General features: G+C 48.6%; 1 protein-coding gene and 1 pseudogene across 1 annotated transcript in view; one reads left to right on the forward strand and one right to left on the reverse strand.

Annotated features, from left to right (window-relative positions):
- The window catches only part of LOC126518106 (uncharacterized), a 71,747-nt gene that overhangs the window by 25,802 nt on the left and 23,092 nt on the right, over window positions 1–22,853 (reverse strand). The window lies entirely within an intron of this gene.
- On the forward strand, window positions 1,793–22,276 carry LOC140214394 (uncharacterized; annotated as a pseudogene).

Raw genomic sequence — 22,853 nt, forward strand, 5'->3', positions numbered from 1 at the left:
TGGCATTTGCCTTCCTGTGTAAATATGACAGAGCTGGGGACAAATTGCAACCACCTGGGACTTTTATGTCGTGTACAAAAAGCTCGTTATGGGAACGTTTATTTTTCTTTTTTTTTCTTTTATTCTTTTTTTAATTCATGGCCAGCCGAATGCGGTCATCTCGACCGGAAGTTGAACGCACGAGCTTCTTTCAGGGAAATAAATTATTTGATTTGATTTCATTTTATTCTACTAAGAAGCAGCACGTTATAGAGAGAAGCTATTGCGTCTGGGTAAAGATATTGCTATGGGACAGCCGCCACAGTGTAGCTGCACTGTGTAGGAAGAAGACGACGTGTGCCCGCTTAATATAGCATCGTCATTCTGGCCTTCCGTCACCTTCCCTGTAAATAAATTGCATATAGCATTGGGCTTCAGCTACACGTAACATTAATTTGGTGGAGGTGGACGTTCCCCGTACCCGTCATGGAGCTTCGCAGCGGTCGCAACGGCGACATTGCAAGTTCGGCTCCTGCTGGCGGCACTTCATCTACGCAACCGTCCCCCACTGCAGCCCCGACCTATGTCACCGTTTCCCCCCCTCGGAATCCTGGTGTTTTCAACGGAGCCGCTTATATGAACGTGTCAGCACCAGTCACAGGTGGGATCCGACTATTATGCTTGCGAACGTTCTTTTCTACCTCGACGGAGCTCCGCTTGCATGGTTCCAGGCTCACGAAAAGCAGATCTCGAGCTGCGAACTCTTCAAAGAGAAGCTCCGCGACCTTTCTGGCAATCCGTTCGGTCGCCAAGTCAATGCCAAGAAAGCCCTTGCCACACGTGTACAGACGTCGACCGAGTTCTAGGTGTCGTACATTCTCGACGTCTTGGCCCTTTGTGCCAAGGCTGACCCGACCATGTCTGATGACGATAAGGTTAATCACGTCCTCAAAGGCATTGCTGACGACGCCTTCGATTTACTGGTGTTTACGAACGTCTCCAGCTTCGATAGATACGATTCTCGAGGAGTGCCGCCGTCTCGAGCGTGCTAAAAGCCGCCGGGTATCCCAGCACATCGCGCGACTTCCCAACACAGCTGCTACGTCATCCTGTCACGAGCTCTTCCACCAGCCGTCGCGATGTGACAACTTGACCCGCATCATTCGTCGTGAGGTCGAAGCGGCACAACCGGCGGCCCCTTCATTCCCGTCACCTGATCATTCTCCGGTGACAATCTCCTTGATCCAGGCCGTCGTCCGTCAAGAGTTGGCCAACGTCGGCCTGCAATCCATTCGTTCCATACGCTCGGAACCTCTTTCTGCTCGCACATCCCCACCACGTTCTTCTTACTCCTCTTATGGACAGCGCAACCCCTCCAAATGGCGAACCGTGGACGACAAGCCAACATTTTTTAACTGCCGATGCATTGGACATGTCGCTCGCCACTGCCGCAGCTGCTGGACTTCACCGACGCGCTATTCTCCTGGGGCCGAATCTTATAACGGTTCGGAATACGAACCGTTCGCTTCGCCGCTTACGTCACTAGATGTGCCACTCCCAAGCCGGCGCTGGAAGAAGGGGAGGACGCGACCAATAGATGAGAGGGTGCCACCTCTGAAGTGCACGTCATTATATGACGAGGTAATCGAGGAATTGCAGAATGTTTCTGCCCCGCAAGGGCACCTTGAGACTCAAGGTGATGGTGCTTGGCGCCACCACGGACCCTTAGCCCCCATACCGAAGCTGTAATCCACACCGTGGCGAGAGGTTGTAAGGTGAAGGGTAGAAACCATTAACGGTGGCGGTCGGGGCCATGGTCAAGCCCAGGCCGACGGGCTCCCCGTCTGTTTACCAGGTGGGGGGCTCCGGGACCTTCTTGTGTCTATAAGGGTGAAACACAGGTGACACAATAGGAACCCTTAATCCATACATGCCGCATGGATTCTCAATTTCCCCCTCTAAAAAAAAATGATCGGAACCGGAAACGGTACCGCACCGAAGGAATCAAAGTTCCAACTCAGAAATGTGCAGAAAGTTTTCCACAGTTCCTGGTAGTTCACGCTGTTGAGCAAAAGGTTCCAGTGGCCACTCTATCAGTGTTTGTACTACAAAAGTGGCTAGTAGCTAACATAGGCGAAGAATATGAAGCAAAAAAACTGTCCTCAGGAGATCTGCTTGTAGAAGTCAAATCCAAAAAGCAGAGTGATACGTTAATCGCACAAAAGAAGCTTGCTGACCTTAACATTACTGTAACACCTCACAGAAGCCTGAACAGCGTTCAGGGAGTAATTTCTGAGCGGCTGCTAATGACAGAAAACGAAAATGAGCTCCTCGAGAATTTGCGAGACCAAGGAGTAACGTCCCTGCGCCGCATAAATATAAAGCGCAATGGCGAAGAAAAAACAACACCTCACATCGTGCTAACATTCGGCAGCACTCGCTTGCCCGAGTCTGTCCGGGTTGCATTCATCAGGTGCCCAGTGCGCCCATACATCCCTAACCCTAGGAGATGTTTCAAATGCGAAAGGTGTGGCCATGGCAGCAACACATGTAGAGGCAAGGAGACCTGTGCGAAATGCGCCGAAACCGAACACAATACTGACAACTGCCAAGCAAGTGAAACAAAGTGTGCAAATTGCAACGGTCCACATGCAGCGTACTCACGAACCTGTGAAGTATTCATAAAAGAAAAACAAATAATCAATCTGAAAGTACGAGAAAACATATCTTACCCTGAGGCAAGGAAAAAGTTCAGTCAAGAGACATCCACGTCATATGTTGACGCCGTGCGCCGGGGGGCCGAGCGGCGTCTGGTGACAGTGGGCACACAGTACACCATTGTTGATGTGTGCCTGCCCCGTCTTCCACCCGAACGGCACTCCGGTGTCGGCACCATTGACATCCCGGAGGTTCACCTGACGGCGGCCTCTGGCACAACCAAAGTTAGTGGGAGTGGCGACACACCACTCCAACTTCAGGCCACTGCCCAGGCAGGGCCATCCACAACTCTGACAGGTGCAGCCAAGGCTGCCATACTATCACAGAGAAAAGGCTCGCTGGCCCCTGAGCCGGTAGGCCGCAGGGCTTCCCCCCATAGGGAGAAGCCACAAACCCGTACCCCCGCGGGTTCCCCGCGGAAACCCATCACCTCGCTGGAGGCGATGGATATAAGCAGTAGCCCGCCTCCGCAGCAGCGGCGGCGCAACTCCCTTGATCACAAAAAGGGAAGAAAAACTCCAATAACGGGCCCCACAAAACCGGCAGCATAGGTTTTTGAAATACTTTCGTCAAATTTATTAGGTATGGCGTTCCTAATTCACTGGAACTGTCGAGGCATATTAAAAAACTACGGAGACATAAAAGATATCCTTGCTGTATATTCCCCGGTTGTTTTGTGTCTCCAGGAGACAAACTTGGGATCAAAACATAAAAATATTTTAAGTAAATACAAAGTCTTTCGTCACGACCGAGAGCAAGCAAATAGGCTCTCTGGAGGTACTGCCATAGTTGTTCAAAGTAGTGTGGCTACTCGTGAAGTCAAGCTTGAGACTGCACTTGAAGCCGTTGCAGTATCTGTAGTACACTTTAAAACAATTACAGTATGCTCCATATATATCCAACCAAACCTGATAGTAACGCTCCATGACTTAGAAGAGCTTTTAAAACAATTACCAGAGCCATATCTGTTAGTCGGCGATTTTAATGCTCACTCCAATTTGTGGGGAAGCGAACAAACGGACACTAGAGGCCGTATTTTAGAAGATTTTATTCTCTGCAATAATATATGCCTGCTCAACAGGGGCAAACACACATACTGCTCTCCAAGCTCCGGAAAATGGAGCTGCATAGATTTGTCTCTTACATCGCCTTCTGTTTTTAATGCTTTTAAATGGGATGTCTTGGACAACCCGTATGGTAGCGATCATTTACCTGTTTTTATCAACCTAACATCATCTCCGCAAATCATTCCTACAAAACCACGACGCTGGATGCTCCATTTGGCCGACTGGGCGCTGTTTCGAGAAAGTGCCAGCTTAGAAAAAATAGATCCACATCATTTAGGTATAGATGAACTTAACGAAATTGTCACAAACTGCATTATTTCTGCCGCGCTCCTGGCCATACCTCAATCTTCTGGAGTGGTGAAACAAAACCACAAAACCTGGTATACAAAAGAATGTAGGTTAGCAAAAAAGAAACAGAACAAAGCATGGGGAAACTTTCGAAGGTACCCCACGCAGAAAAATCTCATAGACTTTAAAAAGGCAAGAGCACAAGCCCGATATATCCGCCGTAGAACCAAAAAGACTTCGTGGCAAAATTACGTGACTTCCATAAATAGCTCAACCACATCAAAAGAAATGTGGGAGAAGGTACGTAAGCTAGATGGTAAATACTCCCCTTTCACAATTCCCCTTCTAACAGCCCTTGGTGCACAGACAAATATCGAAGAACAGGCAGACATTTTAGGTGAATATTTTTCGGCAGTTACCAGCTCATAAAACTACACAGAATCATTTCTTACGTACAAAAACAGAGCCGAGAAACAAAGACTCCCTACAAGTGGATATACAAATGAACCATATAATAAATTATTCACAGTTCAAGAAATCAACACAGTCTTATCCGCTGGTAAACAGACTGCACCCGGCCCTGACGGAATACACTATCAAATGCTGTCCCACCTCTCTGAACCTGCCGTAGAGGCACTCTTAAGTTTTTTTAATAAGGTTTGGGTATCGGGTAAACTACCCGAAGCCTGGAAGAAGGCCATCATCGTTCCATTTTTAAAGTCCGAAAAACCACCAACCTCTCCCAGTAGTTACAGGCCCATAGCGCTCACCAGCTGCCTCGCAAAATCCTTTGAAAGTATCGTGAATATGAGACTAACCTTTGTGCTAGAAGCCCGTGAGCTACTCGATGTCCATCAGTGCGGTTTCAAAAAGGCATGCTCCACAACAGACCACCTGGTTCGTCTTGAAAATACTATTCGTGAAGCCTTTATACACAAACAACACTGTCTTGCTGTATTTTTCGATCTAGAGAAAGCTTATGACACAACCTGGAGGTACGGAATTCTTCACGATTTGGCTGAACTTGGTATTCGGGGCAGGATGCTGAACTGCCTAAAAGACTTCCTGTCAAACCGTTCATTCCATGTACGCCTCGGTTCAACCCTGTCGAGAATTTTCATTCAAGAAAATGGAGTGCCCCAAGGGAGGGTTTTAAGCACGACCCTCTTTGTTGTTAAAATGAATTCAATCGGTAAAATAATTCCAAGGTCAATTATGTATTCAATCTATGTCGACGATCTTCAGATAGCTTGCACGTCCTCAAACATAGCAACATGCGAAAGACAAGTGCAGTTAACAATAAATAAACTTTCAAAGTGGGCTGACCAAAATGGTTTCCGGTTCTCCCCACAGAAAACAGTGGCCATCCTTTTCTCACTAAAACGTGGCCTACAGACAGATCCTCTACTACACCTGAACGAAGCAGAATTGCCGGTAAAAAATGAACACAAATTTCTGGGCATAACTTTTGACAGAAAACTGACCTTCTTGCCACACATAAAGAACCTGAAGAAGAAAACCTCCCAATCATTAAACATATTAAAGGTGCTTTCACATAAACGCTGGGGGGCTGATAGGACCTGCCTTTTACACATCTACCGCAGTATAGTTCGCTCTTGCCTCGATTATGGTTGCATAGTATACAACTCAGCTCGACAGTCCTACCTGAAACAATTAGATCCAGTTCATAACTCAGGTCTGCGCCTTGCAAGTGGGGCATACAGGACATCACCCATAAATAGCCTATATGTCGAATGTAACGAACCAGCCCTCGCAGATAGAAGAGCCATGCTCACATGCACATATGTCCTAAAAACCCGTTCACTACCAAAACATCTCTGCTACTCCATAGTTACGAAGTGCCCGTCTAAGCAGCTTTTTAACAACAAACCGAATGCGACGAGACCCCTTATTCTCAGATTTGAAGAAATTTGCCAGAAATTAGGTATTCTAGACACACTGCCTGATGTTGCCCAGAGACCCGAACCACTACCACCTAGGCACACCTTTCCCAGTGTAGGTGACTACACACTGACACATTTTCATAAAAAGCAAACTCCACGTGAACATATAATACAAGAATTTTTGGCGCTAGACGAAAAGTACAAAGGACACACAGCATTTTATACTGACGGTTCTAAAACATCACTTTACGTCGGAAGTGCTGTAGTGCAAGATAAATGGGAAAAGGTAGTCAGGTTGCCTCAGTGCACGTCAATTTTCTCAGCCGAATGTCATGCCATTTCGGTGGCTGTATCAAAAATAGTCGAGATGAACATTCAAAACAGCATTATATACACGGACTCGCTGAGTGCAATAACAGCACTGAAAGCCAGAAACGTAAGGGAACCTTTAACAGGAAATATAATTCATAACATAATAACCGCTCAAACACAAGGACACGAAATTAAGCTCTGTTGGATACCAAGCCATCACGGAATTAGAGGCAACGAGAGAGCTGACGCGTGCGCCGCTCAAGCCTGCTATAAGGAGGTCAGTACTGTAAGTATACCCTATACAGATTGCATGAAGTTAGTGAAAAACAAGCTGAAAGAAAAAAGGCAGTGTACATGGAATAGCGAAGAAAATAACAAACTACATTTAGTAAAACCTATTCTAGGAGAATGGCGATCATGCAGGCATCAGGAATGTTTTATAGAAGTAATTTTATGCCGCCTGCGCATCGGACACACACACCTAACACATAACTTTCTACTGACAAAACAAGAGAAACCCTTATGTGAGAAATGTGGAGATGAACTCACTGTAAATCACATTTTATTCTCGTGCACACAACTCGAACGGCTAAGGAAAAGATATTTTACTGTATTTTACAATGAATGCATTCCCTTTCATCCCAGTCTGCTTTTAGGAGATAACCCACTTGTAGAAACTTTATCTGTTTTTAGTTTTTTGAAAGACGCAGCGATCCTAAACGAAATATAATATATCCCAGAACTACTAATTCTAAAAATTATTACCTAGTTTTTTCACGCATCTTATGATGCACCTCACCCATTTTCTCAGTCCTGAGAAGAAGGCTGAGGTCTTCATTTGGTCTGTTGGGCTCCTCAGAGTCCTTGTCCGGACAAGGACTTTCGCTGAGGATACCCAATTTTAGAAATAAATTATACCATGTGTTTGGCGCATGATAGCCTCAGTTGCTTATGCGCCATAAAACCCAATACAATACAATACAATGTAGAATGTTTCTGCTTGCTAAATAAATGTAAAATATAAATTAAATATTATACGCCATGTTCTGAAGTATAAACGTGTGGTGCCGGGCGTTTACGCAATGCAGAAGTAATTTATTATGTCATTCTTTTTTATTCTCAGCCGACAGGCGGTATCGCAAGCGTAAATAAGTTGGCAGAGCGCAGCGCTATGTCGTCTGCTACCAGGAGCTCGCACGATGCACGCAACAGGAACGCACTGCCGGCACTTCTCAAGTAGCGAGCGCGACAAAACCGTGAACTGGTTCTTAGGGACACCTTTACTAGCCGACTATATCAATTTTCCATCTTTTTTCGCCCTTCGTCATCGGCTCGGACATGACAAGCTCGCCGCCGCGCTGCCGCTGTCCCTGCGATAAGCCCCACGGCACGTCGCGTGATAAAAGCAATAGAACTTGAAATCGAACATTACGATACACGGGCCCTGCATTGCCTGCGCGAAGTCAAATCGAAGAGTGTGGTGCTGACGGTGCGCGCTGTGCCCTAAAATTAAGTAACAAAGTGCGGCACTCCCGAACCAGAGAAAAAAAAAGGCAGCCAAATAAGAGATCTCCACAATATCTTCCCGTCCTGACTGTATAGTTTTATCAGCCGAACGAAGGAAGTGCTGAACCAGCCTAGGTTGAACCCTTCTGACTGCTGAACGGCGATCTGCGAGCTATTCACGCTGGCGATAGCACTGAGAATTCGATCTCACCATGCAAATATCTCCTTGGCATTGACTTTGAAGCTGAGGTCACGGGAAAGCTGACCCAGCCCTTCAACCGGCCAACACAGTAATTGCGAGAGCAACTTTGTGGACAGTGTCGGCAGCAGAGATTTAGGTCATTCCGGTGAATGCTTCACGTCCGTCCTACCTCTGGGAGCTGCAGGCCGTTGGCGATGAACCGCAGCGCGCAATATTCTTTCCTCTGCGTGGAATGGCCACTCGTACGCTTGCACCTGAGTCCCCTCCATTTGATAGCGTAGCCTGCAAAAGGTTTACTTAGAAAGCCAGCAAGGGCGGTGCAACTCATTATCCGTCACTTCTTCGAACGCGTATCGCGCTTCCCGCCGTGGTCGACACCGAAAGAGGAACGCCAAGCAGACGACGAAGGCAAGTAATAGCCTCCGAAGCAACCAACGCACGCGCGCGCAACGCCCGCGTGTCTCCGGGGTCGCGCGACCGGCGCGCGACCGGCGCGCGCGGCCAGGGTCACAAGCCAAAGCCAAGCCACAGCAACGGAACCCAAAGCGGACTACCCCTTCGCCGGTTCCTACGGCCGGTTCGCTTTGAAGATGATTGACAGATGCGTGACGTATTCAAAAATTGTGATACCGCCCCGCTGCCTCTGACGACCTGTGACGTAATCAAAATTTTGGCCAATCAGGGGAGGCCAAAGGAACGGTTCCCCAACCGAACCGTTAGAAGATTCGGCCCCTGATTACCACTCTCGCCCCTGTGGCCCGTCCTTTTCCTTCGCCTCTTCTATGCCCGCTCCATCATCTGACCCTGCGACACCTTTGACACGACCCTGCTACTCCCACTCGCCTTCTCCCTCCCGTCGTCATTCTTGTTCGCCCCCGTCACGCCGTGCTCCTTTTCCGACCTACTCGCCGCACCTCCGACCGGAAAACTAGACAGTGCAGCTTCTGGAGGTGAAGCTGCAATGACAACATTGGCACAAAATACTCGCTTCACCTTACCCACGAACAAGAATCTTTTGGACATTCTCGTAGACAACATCCCTGTGTGCGCATTGATTGACACCGGGGCGCATGTGTCCATTATGAGTGCTGCTCTTCGCCGTCGCCTCAAGAAAGTTCTGATGCCCGCCCCGAACCGAGTTGCACAAGTCGCTGACGGAGGGACTGTCGCTATTGTTGGCATGTGCTCTGCCCGACTCACCATTTGCTGAGAGACACACCGTCGTTTTCTTCACCGTCATTGAGCATTGCCCTCACGAACTCATTCCCGGTCTGGATTTCCTTGCCAATCATTCTGCCCTCATTGACTGTTCGGCCGGCTCACTTCGCCTTGACTTGCCTCTTCTTGCCGACCCTGTGGACGCGCCTCCAAACCGTTTGAGCTGCATGGATTTTATTCACCTACCGCCTCACTCTGTGACACAGGTCGACTTGTTGTCCTGACCAGCTGTACCTGACAGTAATTACGTGGTCGCACCAATTCCGGCAGTTATACTTACACATGGTGTTACCGTGCCGCACACTGTGGTGACAATTACTGGCAACCGCACCTGCCTTCCCCTTGTCAATTTCGGCTAACCGCGCAAGTTCTGCCTCAGGGGATTTCATTTGCTATAATTAGTGCTTTGCAGGATGATGAGATCGAGCCATTCACAGTGGAAGATCGTGACAGGTCAGCCAATACCGCGACGTCATCGCACGGTACTGACGCCGACATTGAGAAGATGGTTTCCTCTGACCTTACACCTGCTTAAGCTGAAGCTCTTTGCCGCATTCTTGAAGGCTATCGCGATATTTTTGACTTTCACAATCGACCCTTAGGTCAAACGTCCGTCGTGACCCATCGCATAAACACTGGCGATGCGAACCCTATTCACCGACGTCCATATCGTGTTTCTGCGTCCAAACTAGCTGTTACCCAACAGGAAGTGAAAAAAATGCTTGCAAAGGACATTATCGAGCCTTCCTGTAATTCCTGGGCTTCTCCCGTCGTACTTGTCAAAAAGAAGGATGGAATGTGGCGTTGTTGTGTAGATTAGCCACCTGAACGAAATCACAAAAAGGACCTGTACCCTTTGCCACGTATTGATGACGCTCTAGACTGTTTGTACGGTGCCACCTATTTTTCTTCTATCGACTTACTGTCCGGCTACTGGCAGATATCCGTCGACGACATGGACCGAGAGAAGACTGCATTTGTTACCCCTGACGGTCTTTATCAGTTCAAGGTGATGCCTTTCGGTCTCGGTAACGCACCCGCCACCTTCGAACTAATGATGGACTCTTTGCTTCAGGGGTTCAAGTGGTCCACCTGTTTGTGCTATCTGGATGACGTCATCGTTCATTCGCCCACATTTGACACGCATCTAGACCGGGTTTCAGCGATTCTTGACCTGTTCCGCCGCGCCGGTCTCCAGCTGAACTCGACAAAATGTCACTTCACTCGCCTCCAAATCATCGTCCTTGGACACCTCGTGGACGCCAGAGACGTGCGACCTGATCCGGACAAAATTCGCGCCGTTACGAACTTTCCTGTCCCGAAGTCTACCAAGGACGTTCGTAGTTTCGTAGGGCGGCGCTCTTATTTTCGACGCTTTTTGAAGGATTTCGCGACCATCGCACGTCCCCTTACCTACTTCTTGAAGAAAGACGCCCCATTTTCTTGGAGACCTGACCACGTCACACCCTTTTCGCAGCTCACTACTCTCCTTACCACGCCTCCAATTTTGGCCCACTTTGACCCGTCTGCCTCAACGGAAGTTCGAACTGATGCCAGTGGTCATGGCATAGGAGCATTGTTCGCACAACGCCAGCGTGGACATGATCGTGTTATAGCCTATGCTAGCCGACTTCTATCACCCGCCGAGCGCAATCACACAATCACAGAGCGCGAGTGCCTCGCTCTTGTGTGGGCTGTTGCGAAGATTCGTCCATACTTGTACGGACGTCCCTTCTGTGTCATCACTGATCACCACGCGCACTGCTGGCTATCCTCGCTTAAGGACCCCACGGGACGAATCGCTCGCTGGGCATTACGCCTGCAAGAATATACCTTCTCCGTGGTATATAAAACGGGACGCTTGCACCAGGATGCCGATTATTTGTCCCGCAACCCCGTCGACGAACCGGCTGATACGGATGCTATCGCTTGCGTTTTCTCTGTGTCCCAGTTGCTTAAAATCGGCAACCAGCAACGCCGCGATCCTTCATTACGAGCCCTCATCGGCCGTCTGAACTCAACGCCTGGTGACGCCTCTCTCCGGATGTTTCTCCTTAAAGAGGGACATTATACCACCACAATTTCAATCCACAGGGCCTTGACCTTCTGCTCGTCATTCCATAGCACCTGCGTTCGACTGTCCTCCACCAACTTCACGACGCTCCCTTGGCTGGACACTTGGGCGTCTCGCGCACATACGACTGTGTACGCCGTCGATTCTTTTGGCCAACCCGCCGTGGTTGCTCAGTGGCTATGGTGTTGGGCTGCTGAGCACGAGGTCGCGGGATCGAATCCCGGCCACGGCGGCCGCATTTCGATGGAGGCTAAATGCGAAAACACCCGTGTACTTAGATTTCGGTGCACGTTAAAGAACCCCAGGTGGTCGAAATTTCCGGGGTCCTCCACTACGGCGTGCCTCATAATCAGAAAGTGGGTTTGGCACGTAAAACCCCATAATGTAATTTTTTTGGCCGGGTCTAGCCCATTTAGTGCGGCGCTGCGTTGCCGCTTGTGAGCCCTGTCAGCGCCGGAGGAGCCCTCCGCACCTCCAGCTGCATGTCTCCAGCCGATCGACATCCCACCCGAATGCTTTTTCCGTGTTGGTCTAGACCTTCTTGGACCATTTTCTCTCTCGGGCTCCGGAAATAAATGGGTCACCGTCGCTACTGATCATGCTACGCGGTACGCTATCATCAGAGCCCTCCCGACAAGTTGCGCTACTGACGTTGCTGATTTTCTCTTCTATTACATCATTTTAGTGCACGGTGCTCCGCGCCAATTACTCACTGACCACGGCCGCAGCTTTCTGTCGGCAGTCGTCGAGGACATCCTCCGCTCCTGCTCGACAAAGCACAAATTCAGCACGTCCTACCACCCACAGACCAACGGCCTCACGGAGAGCCTCAACCGGACCATCACCGACATGCTTTCGAAGTACGTTGCGACCGACCACCACGACTTGGATCTTCACTTACAATATGTGGCGTTCGCGTATAATTCATCGCGTCATGCCACCTCCAGCTATCCACCATTCTATCTCCTATATGGCCGAGAACCCGCGTTGCCCTCAGACACTTTGTTGCCCTCGGCCAAGCGTTCAGCCACTGAATACGCCCGCGACGCGATCGCACACGCCGACCACGCGCGCCAGCTCGCCCGCGCCCGTCTCGAGGCCTCATAGGAGCATCAGAGACGCCTCTATGACTACCACCATTGCGACGTGCACTTTACTCCGGGTTCTCTGGTGCTTCTCTAGTCACCCATTCGACGTGTGGGCCTTTCCGAAAAGCTGCTGTCGCGCTACACTGGCCCATACCATGTGGTGCGACAAGTGACCGACCTCTCAGCGTCATCGTCGGCTGCAAGTGACATCGTTAACGTGGCGAGACTAAAGCCATCCCACGCACCTTTCATTCCGGATGTGTAGATTAAGCACCGGGATGGTGCTTCTACTGCCGGGGGTGATGCTACGGAACAGCCGCCACACTGTGGCTGCACTGAGGAGGAAGAAGACGACGTGGTGCCCGCTTGATATAGCATCGCCAATTTGGCCTTCCGCTAGCTTCCCTGTAAATAAATTGCATATAGCATTGGGCTTTAGCTACACATAACAATACTACAACTATATATAATACGAGCGTCACATCGCAAATTACTGCGAAGATTTCAGGGTGACTGGACGGCCTGAAAATAATTACTGATTACTCTTCTGCCCTTCACGCCTTATTGAGGTCCTCTAGGTGGTCTTTCTGTTCTCGTCGGTGAACTACCAATGCGAGGCACGGTGTTTACCTTTCGTGGAATTAGGAATACTGTTCTGCTGTAACGAACGATATGCGTTTCATCCATGTACGGTAATTACAGACTGCGTAAGAAGTTCTTTATAAAATCGTTCCAGGGTGTCATGCTGCCATTGCCCGCAATGTTTCCAGCAGTCCTACATAATTCTACAAGACACCAAGTTCTAATTCTGTGAAAACATTGGGGCATGTTAGGTGTAATGCGTGGCTAAGCTATCACGCTCCTTAATTAATTTAAAAGGTTGCAAATAATTACGGAACCCTCGTGTCTTCCTATATTCGTGCGTAATACCAGGTTTGCTTCTTGTTTCTGCGTTTTGCTCTGTGAACTAAGCATTACCTTGTTTATATTCGCCGAACATAATGGGAACGTCATGGATGTGTAGCCAAAGTTTAAAATGTGGAATCTATATGCGGCCTTTGCTCACGTATTCATGTGCTTCGGAGAGGTATGAGTGTTTTTTTTTTGTATATCCAGCGCAAAATTTATCCAGCTTCCATGGGGTAACTGCAAATGCCACCAAACGTACAATTGATCGAATGTTCCAGGAAAACTATCATATTTGGGCGTGAGATTCAATGCGGGTGGAGTAAATACAGCTTTTGCGAAAACATTCCTTTGGTAAGTGCTCTAAAGCGTTATATGGCCATATTGCAAAATGCTTTTCAGTGCGCCGAGGGTACAATAAGCTCTACGAAGTATATACTTAGATAAAATAAAAACAATGTTATTTGGTTCACGTACGGAAAGGCCAGAGCGTGAAAGTAAACTGCAGCTTTTGTAGTAAATCACAAATATAAAGCGATCCTACGCGTTGTATTAAAATTTCCCAAGAGGCGCTTAATTTAGCCCACTCACCTCGAATCAAGACAAATGCCAGTAACAACGAATATAAAGAACGTGTGGGAACTCTATCAGAAAATTACGTGCGAAGTTAAATGCACATGTATCAAATAGTGTCATTGCAAACAAAAATCTTTAATGAAGTGCTTGAACGTGTTATACGGCCACATTATAGTATATACTTTTTTGCCTCACGCCAAGTCCATATTTGGCAAAACTGAAATCACAAACTGTGGGTTATGTGTGCACAAATTTGAGTTTGCGCATGGTAATGGTGGCCTCAGTAATAAATTTCGCACTCAAGCACTCCGAAGCATTCTAGAAATTTAAAAGCGGTGCATAATTTAGTCCGCTGCCGTGGCATCAATACATATGCCAGCCAGATCAGACTTAAGAAACAATGTTTAATTCGTATGGATATACACAGCCTTTGTAAGACATTCCCTTTGCAAGTGATTGAAAGTGTTAATTACCATATTACGCTTTGGTTTTTCATGTCTTGTGGTTAATTCTCCTTTATATTACGCTCTTATTCCGTAGAAATAAGAGGCTATTCGTAGGCTACGTGCGGCCACAGTTCAATGACTTCGGCACTGAAGTGCTCAAGAGCCTTGTGACTGTGCTTTACGAGTGGTGCCACATTTAGCATGCAGCCTTCTCATAAATACTAGTGCATGCAAATACCAAGCTTAGCAAAAGTAAGAAAACCATTGCGATCAATCCGTATGCGAAGGTAAATGGGCGCGAATCAAATATAGCCTTTGCAAAATCTTTTCTTAAGCAAAAGTAAGCAAGCAAATGTTGCCTAGAAATAAGTACATTACACCAAACTTATAATTGGTGGCAAAGGGGGCATTTTAACTTTAGTGTTTGCAAAGCGGTTTGCATTTATAGAATAATAAGCACTGCAAATTATTATTGAACCCTTGTTTCCTTCTTTTCTTTCCTTCAGTCTTTTCACGCATTATACGTGGTTTGTGGTAACTTTTCCCGGTGTCCTCAGTGAACTAGACCAGGGTCCTCAATTATATCAGCATAAAGTAAAAGTCAGGTTATGGGGGATATATAGGCAAAATTCAAAGAGGAAAGGGGATAAGCGCGCTGACTGCGACCTTTGCTATAATTAAGTATGACAAATCCCCTATGCGTAATGAGTGTTTTACGAGAGGTGCAGAATTCCGCCCGGTTCAATGAGTCTATCAGCTCAACGGAGCTCAAATTTGGCGACGATGGGAGGAAGGTGGGGAAGATGACATAGGAGGGAGACATTACTGACCAACGTTTCTGCGAGGTAAAGTATACGTGGATGAATTGCAACCTTTGTAAAAGAAGAAAATAAAAGAAAAAAAAAACTCCTTGACGAGTTCTCCAAAGTCATAGCTGCGTGTAAGGTTATAATCTTATGTGAGCAATACATTAAAGTGCGATGTTTATAGGGAATTCCAATGGCAGACATGGAGCACTTCCGGCGAAATATTTTCTGCTCTCTTTGGAGCAAGACTGTTTGGATGGCAGATCTGGAGCAACACACGAGTGTTCCGATGGCATGTTAAGAGCACTTGCGGAAGCAAGATCACTCCGTGGAGCAAGCAAAAGAGCACTTCTGAAATCGCCGTAGTGGACCGGAACTCTTGGCCAAAGTATTTCCTGGTTCTTCCCAACGTGCCTCTGGGCCTTTGTTTACGTCATTATCGACGGTTGCAATGGACGCCGCTTTATCACGCCGCGCGCGTTTGGTCTGGCTGCTTAAGAGCGCGACAGCTCTCGACGTGAAAGTTCAAGTTCGACCAGTGCAATGATGAATTGGACTGCGACGCTGATGCCACCGCTTACCAGCAAGCCTTCGAAATCCTGTTTTGCCGTCCCACTGTGCGACCAAAAGTAGTCGGTTAGGTTTAGGACGTCGTTCCTTGTGACTCGCTGTGCAGCTGCGTGTTATATTTGAGGATGCGGTGGTTGGAGGAGAGCGGACTGTTAACTACTAGCATAGCATCCGAGGAGGCTATGCTGCAAGGTACTCGCCGTGATACAAACACGAGAACGAAACATTGCTCCGCCCAATTGGTGGGACTGGCCGCCCTCATCATTGGTGCTATCAGAAGGCTAACTGCTGGCGTCGGTTTTGTTATATCTACCTCCAGAAGGGCCGTGGAATCGAAGGTTGTTGCAATGCAGGTTACTAGGTTACAACTACTACAAACATAACGTAACTACAGTGGCTGGAGCGTCACCATGGAGACAAGCGACCGGGAAGAATAAAACTGGCCCTGGAGTATGCCGTCCAACCCCGCGCGCTTCTTCTGCAGAGCCTCGTCACCGCCGTGCCAGCAGTGCTTTCTGCTGGGGTGAAACTCGCTTCCCTGCGTACAGACGTTCGAGTTTGACAGTGCCCTCTAGCTTCCTAGAATATCAGCATTCGACACTGTGAACGACGGTGTCGTCATCATATGTGTCCCATTCGCCTCGTCTCTCGTCCACCTCTGGCAATATCATTCGCCCTCTCCCTATGCATTTAATTAGGCTTTTAGTAAGTAGTATCTTCAAATATACATGTCGCCTTCCAGAGCGTCTCCTTTACATACGCTGACAGCCGTGTATGCCAAGAGACAACGCGGAAATGAGCAATCTTGTAAAAGCTTTTTCTCTATATTACTTATTATATTCTGTATGCTTTCAACGCGATAGCGTTGAGGGCCTCGCATCGCAGAAAATCCGGTGTCGGTGGTGTTGTCCGTCAGGGAGAAAACTTCCCGAACCAAGCACGCCTAACTACGCAGGCGCTTCGCGTAGCGCGAGGGCATCACTGAAGTAAATGAATTTCTTGTAGTAAAATGCGTCAGAAAAATCGCAAAGCACGGATTACAACCTATAAACATGATAGTGCCGGATTGTCATTTGAATGTACGAGGAAACAATTTTTGTTAGGTGGATACTCGAGCACAAACACCGTTTCCAGCGTTTCAACCATTCACGGAGGGGCGCGCCCCCATGATTCCTTTTACCAGCATCCAGATTGCCCTCCTCTCCACGCGTCCGCAGCGCCGGCACAGGGAGGCGAAGCAGGAAAAAAACAAAAACCTGAAAGCTCGCTTTCGTACATAGCTTTCGCCACCAGCGTTTCCTGGTAAACATTAAGGTTACATGAGCTCCAGAAAAGAAATGGGCATGGGCAGGACATGTAATGAGGAGGGAAGATAACCGATGGTCATTAAGGGTTACGGACTGGATTCCAAGGGAAGGGAAGCGTAGCAGGGGGTGGCAGAAAGTTAGGTGGGTGGATGAGATTAATAAGTTTGCAGGGACGACACGGCCACAATTAGTACATGACCGGGGTAGTTGGATAAGTATAGGAGAGGCCTTTGCCCTGCAGTGGGCGTAACCAGTCTGATGATGGTGATGATGATGATTATGATGATGAACAAGATCACGAAGAAGGATAGACGACGCATTGGATCGGTTCTGCAACGCTAAATTCTTCTCGTCGATGGACCTCAAGTCTGGCTACTGGAAAATAGAAGTCGACGAGAGAGATCGCGAAAAGACCGCCTTGATCACGCCAGACGGCCTCTACGACTTCAAGGTCATGCCATTCGGACTATGCTCGACGCCTGCAACGTTACAGCGCGTCATGGACACTGTGTTAGCAGGATTGAAGGGGCAGACGTGTCTTGTTTATTTTGATGACGTCGTTGTCTTCGCCGAAAATTATGACGATCACCTTGGTCGGCTTGCGACAGTATTAGAGGCGATCAAGTCATCAGGGCTCACTCTGAAGCCGGAAAAGTGCCGCTTCGCTTACGATGAGCTTCTATTCCTAGGCCACGTCATCAGCAAACCTGGAGTGCGCTCCGATCCGCGAAAGACAGCTGCCATCGCAAAGTTCCCGCAGCCAATCGACAAGAAGGCAGTGCACAGATTCCTTTGCATGCGTGCCTACTATAGGCGCTTATTCAAGGACTTTTCGCGCATCGCGGAGCCGCTAACACATCTAACCAAACGTGATGTCGAGTCCAAATCGGAAACACCGCAGGCCGACGCATTTCAAGAACTCAAACGATGCATGCAGTCGCCGCCAGTACTTGCACACTTCAACGAGGACGCCGATACCGAAATCCACACTGACGCCAGTAGCCTAAGCCTCGGTGCCGTCCTAGTCCAGAGGAAAGACGGACTTGAACGGGGGATATTTTATGCTAGCTGGTCGCTGTCAAAAGCGGAAGGCAATTATTCTACGACTGAAAAGGAATGTCTCGCCATTATTTGGAATACAGCAAAATTCCTCCCTTACCTCTATGGCAGGCCATTCAAAGTCGTCAGCGACCATCACGCGTTGTGTTGGCTAGCTAACTTAAAGGACCCTTCAGGACGGCTGGCGCGGTGGAGCCTCAGACTGCAAGAATATGACGTCCCCGTAATATAAAAGTCCGGAAAAAAACACTCTGACGTCGACTCCTTATCACGCGCCCCCATTGATCCCCCACCGCAAGACGAGGAGGACGACGACGCCTTTTTTGGAAGGCGTCGTCGCGCTTATGGCCTTCGTCGCACTTATGGCCGTCGCGTCGTCGCGGTTATGACCTTCCTTGGAAGGTCATAAGCGCGGAAGATTCACTAAACAGCAGCGAGCAGAACCGGTGCTAAAAGGCCTCGTCGAGTATTTGGAAGGGAACACCGACGTTGTCTCTAGGGCATTTAAGGGCGGGTTGTCTTCGCTCACGCTACAAAACAACCTGCTCGTGAAGAACTTCTCACCAGCCCGCGGCAGCTACCTTGTTGTACCGTCAGCACTGCGTCCAGAAGTACTGCACGCCCTACACGACGATCCAACCGCTGGGCACCTTGGATTCTCCCGGACGCTGTCGAGGATACAGGAAAGGTATTACTGGCCGCGTCTGACCGCCGAAGTCGCCCATTACGTAAAGACATGCCGAGAGTGTCAGCGACGCAAGACACCATCGACAAGGCCATCAGGATTACTACAGCCGATCGAACCTCCTCGCCGACCATTCCAGCAGATTGGGATGGATTTGTTGGGGCCGTAACATGCGGGAATAAGTGGGTCGCCATGGCGACGGACTATCTCACCCTGTTCGCTGAAACTAAAGCTCTACCAAAAGGCAGCGCAGCCGAAGTGGCGAAAGTTTTCGTCGAGAACATCCTGCTGCGACATGGTGCCCCAGAAGTCCTCATCACCGACAGAGGAACGGCTTTTACAGCAGAGCTCACCCAAGCCATTCTGCAATACAGCCAGCAGGGTGCGCACAGGTCCTTAAAAACCTTGAAAACTTTTCAAGTTGAATATTTCGTTTTCGAGGCCCTTGAAAATCCTGGACTTTTTGCTGCTCCTTGAAAACCCTTGAATTCCTAGCGTAGTACATGCAGATGGCTATTAATAAAATAAACACAGTTAAAATATTTGTGTTTGCAGTATCGTGTTTCAATATATGTGTTTCAGGCGTAAAAAATCAGTTTGTGCTAATATAGCCAATGTTGCGCGACGGCTAGCCACATTGTAGCCACTCGGCTCTGAAGCCAACTTGAGCCGATTCAATCCAATCTTATTTTGGCGCTTCGTTAAGGTGGTTGACGGCAGTGCATTGTGCGGTCACTTCTGCACCCGACTTGTTGCGGCAGAAACATCTGAATACAAAGCAAATGCCTGGGAAAAGCAAATTTCAAGGCGCGTGGCTTCACAATGAAGCTTACAAAGACTGGATTGCACCAGATACGACGAGTGAGCACCGTGCAAGATGCAGACCTTGCAGAAAGACCTTCAATATCACCAACATGGGCTAGTCAGCGTTAAAGAGCCATGTGAAGAGTGCTAAACATGCTGGTGTCATGAAGATTGCAGCCAACAGCTCGGTGCGAAGGTACTTGGTTCCAAGTACGGGGCAACAGTCAGCCGTCCCACCTCCTACGCGATCGGGAAAGCTAGACGATGCTTGCAAGGCGCACGAGCTGGCGACGAACGCGGAGATTCTGTGGACTTTGAAGGTTGTCACACCGCATTTCTCCTATCGGTCGTCGTCAGAAGCCGGCCAGCTATTCCAGCGTATGTTCCTGGACAGTGGCGTGGCCAAAGCATTTTCTTGCGGAGAGGAAAAATGAGCCTATGTGACGTGCCATGGTCTGAGGCCCTTCTATTTATCTGTTCCGCAACGGGATATAAGAGATTGCGATTACTACGTGGTACTCTTCGACCAGTCAACGAACAACTATCTCCAGCGGAAACAATCGGATGTTCACATCCGGTTTTGGAATTCGTCTCACAAGGTGGCAACGAGGTACTATACCTCGGTGTTTATGGGGCACTCGACATCCGAGGACATCCAAGGAACGCTGCTGACTGCGCTCAAGCCTTTCCCCCTTGAGAAAATTCTTCAGATTTCAATGGATGGTCCCAATGTTAACCTGAAGTTACTCAAGAATTTTCAAGAGCACCTGCATCAAGCATACCAAGTTCAATGTCTGCACATGGGGACTCGTGGCCTCCACACCATGCACAACGCCTGCAGGGCAGGTGTTACAGCAAGTAAGTGGGGACTTGACTGTCTGCTCTCGAGTCTGAGCGCGCTTTTCCATGGTTCTCCTGCAAGGAGGGAGGACTGTCAGCAGTTACCGGTCAGGCGACTTTTCCCCTGAACTTTGTTGGCCACCGGTGGTTGGAGAATGTGTCTGTGATAGAGAGAGCCTTGCTGTTGTGGTGTGACATTAAGAAGTTATTGCAGCTGCAAGGAAGAAGGAAGTAAGTCCCCCAAAGTGTGGATCATTTCACAACTTGTGTGAGTTTGCGTGTGATCGCTTACTGCTAGCAAAGCTTCAATTTGCACAGGATGTGGCCATGACCCTCAAGCCATTCCTCACTGAGTACCAAACGGATCAGCCCATGGTGTTCTTTCTTGCAAGGGACTTGGAAACTGTGGTCAGGAAGCTACGGACAAAGTTTCTGAAGTGCTCGGTCTTCAGGAAAAGGAGCCACTGGTCTGCTGGTGGTGGACATTGAAAGCACCCACAACCAAACTCCACTTGAAAAGGTGGATGTAGGCCATGCCGCTGAACAGACTTGAACCGACGCTGAACAAACTAAAGCAAGCCAGAAGGACGTGTTCCAGTTCCCCATGGAATGCAAATGCTTCTTTATCAGTGTGACAAAGAAGGTGCTTGAGGGAAGTACACTGAGATTCCCAATCGTTAGGAGTTTGTCCTCTCTGGACCCACGACAAATGTGTACTAAACCATATGAGTGCCTGGCCGGCTTCAGAAGAGTGTTGGATTTTCTCATTACAGCGGGCAGAATGTCTGAGCACCAAAGAGACACTGTACGGGGGAGTATGCCGAGTTCCTGCAGGAAGAGATGCATAACCTGTGAATGTTCGAGAAGGTAAACAGGTTCGAAGAGTTCTTGACTAAGCTGATGAAATTTAATGAACTGTGGAAGGTTGTCAAGCTTTTGCTCGTGCTCTGCCATGGACAGGCCACTGTGGAGCGAGGGTTTAGCGTGAACCGCCAGATTACTGTAGAAAATCTGAAGGACGAGTCGTACATTTCGCAACGTATTGTATGCGACGCTGTGGACAAGGCAGGGGGCGTCCTTAACGTCCGTATTACAAAAGAGCTGAGGACTGCTGTATCAGCTGCCCGGCAGCAGTATGCTGCATATCTGAAAGCAGAAAAAGAGAAGCAATGTGATGATGTAAGGGAATCAAAAAGGCGCTGCGTCGACGAAGAGATCGACGCAATGAAAAAAAAACAAAAAGAAACTCGAGACAACAATAGCTGACCTCCAGGATTCAGCGGATACGTATGCCGAAAAGGCATAAGCAGCTAATGATCTGAAGTATGTAGTCGGATCAAGTAGTCTGAGGAAGGCTGCACGAAGCAAGACTGAGGAACTCTGTAGCTTCAACCAGAAGATTCAGGAAAAGTGGCAGGAGCTCCCCTGAAGTTGCCATTAGTACTTTTGCAGAATGGATTGCTGTTCAACATTGGTGCAATGCACTGAAGGGTGTTTTTCAAGACGGAACATATTGTCACGCGCTAAGGCAAGAGTAAGCAGCAGTATCAGCAGCCAGACACGAAAATGTCAGACACAAAAAGGACGGTTCTCTAGCTGGCGCGAGATCTTTGACTTCGTCGTCTTCAATCGCCGTTCTTGCTGGGCCCGCAATGCTGGCTCAAAACACCAGGTGGCATTATTCCCCCTCCCAATGGAGCATCGGCTCGATGCTCAAACACAAAACGTACACGGGAACTACACAAATTAGGTAAGACAAAAAAAAGGAAACGCGAGAACACATACGGAAATGCACACGGAAAAATGTGTTCTGTGGTCGGGAACAAAAGAAACGCTTCGCAGTTCTTTGGAGGACAACGCGACAACAGGAAAAAAATGGTTGTTTCACTAGTACACTTCACCGTGTAAAATACGGCTTGAGGCGGACGACATGTACAGTCGTGGTAAACGGCGCTGGGCGATGGCCGGTCTCCGTCTGGAATCACTTCATACTTCACGTCACTTACACACCTTAGTACTGTGTATGGTCCGAAGTACTTGCTCAGGAGCTTCTCGCTGAGACCTCGCCGTCTAATGGGTGCCCAAACCCAAACTTGGTCACCAGGCTCATAGGTGACTTGTCGATGGTGGAGATTGTACTTTATTGCATCTGTACACTGCTGCTGTCTTATGTGCACACGGGCCAGTTGACGCGCTTCCTCGGCGCGCTGAATGTACTCCTCAACGTCAGGAGCTAACTGGTCGAGCTTGTCGGTATCTTCATATGGAATCATGGCGTCTAGCATAGTTTGGACATCTCGACCATAAACGAGGCGGAATGGCGTGAAGCGTGTAGTTTCCTGCGTGGCAGTGTTGTACGCAAACGTTACGTACGGTAGAATTTAGTCCCACGTTTTGTGCTGCACATCCACGTACATAGCGATCATGTCTGCCAGTGTGTGGAGCCTTTCCAGGCTCCTGCATTCACCTTGTTCACGTTTTGCTCAGTGTTTTGTTCA

This window comes from Dermacentor andersoni, unplaced genomic scaffold (genome assembly GCF_023375885.2).
Source record: "Dermacentor andersoni unplaced genomic scaffold, qqDerAnde1_hic_scaffold ctg00000041.1, whole genome shotgun sequence".
Lineage (NCBI taxonomy): Eukaryota > Metazoa > Arthropoda > Arachnida > Ixodida > Ixodidae > Dermacentor > Dermacentor andersoni.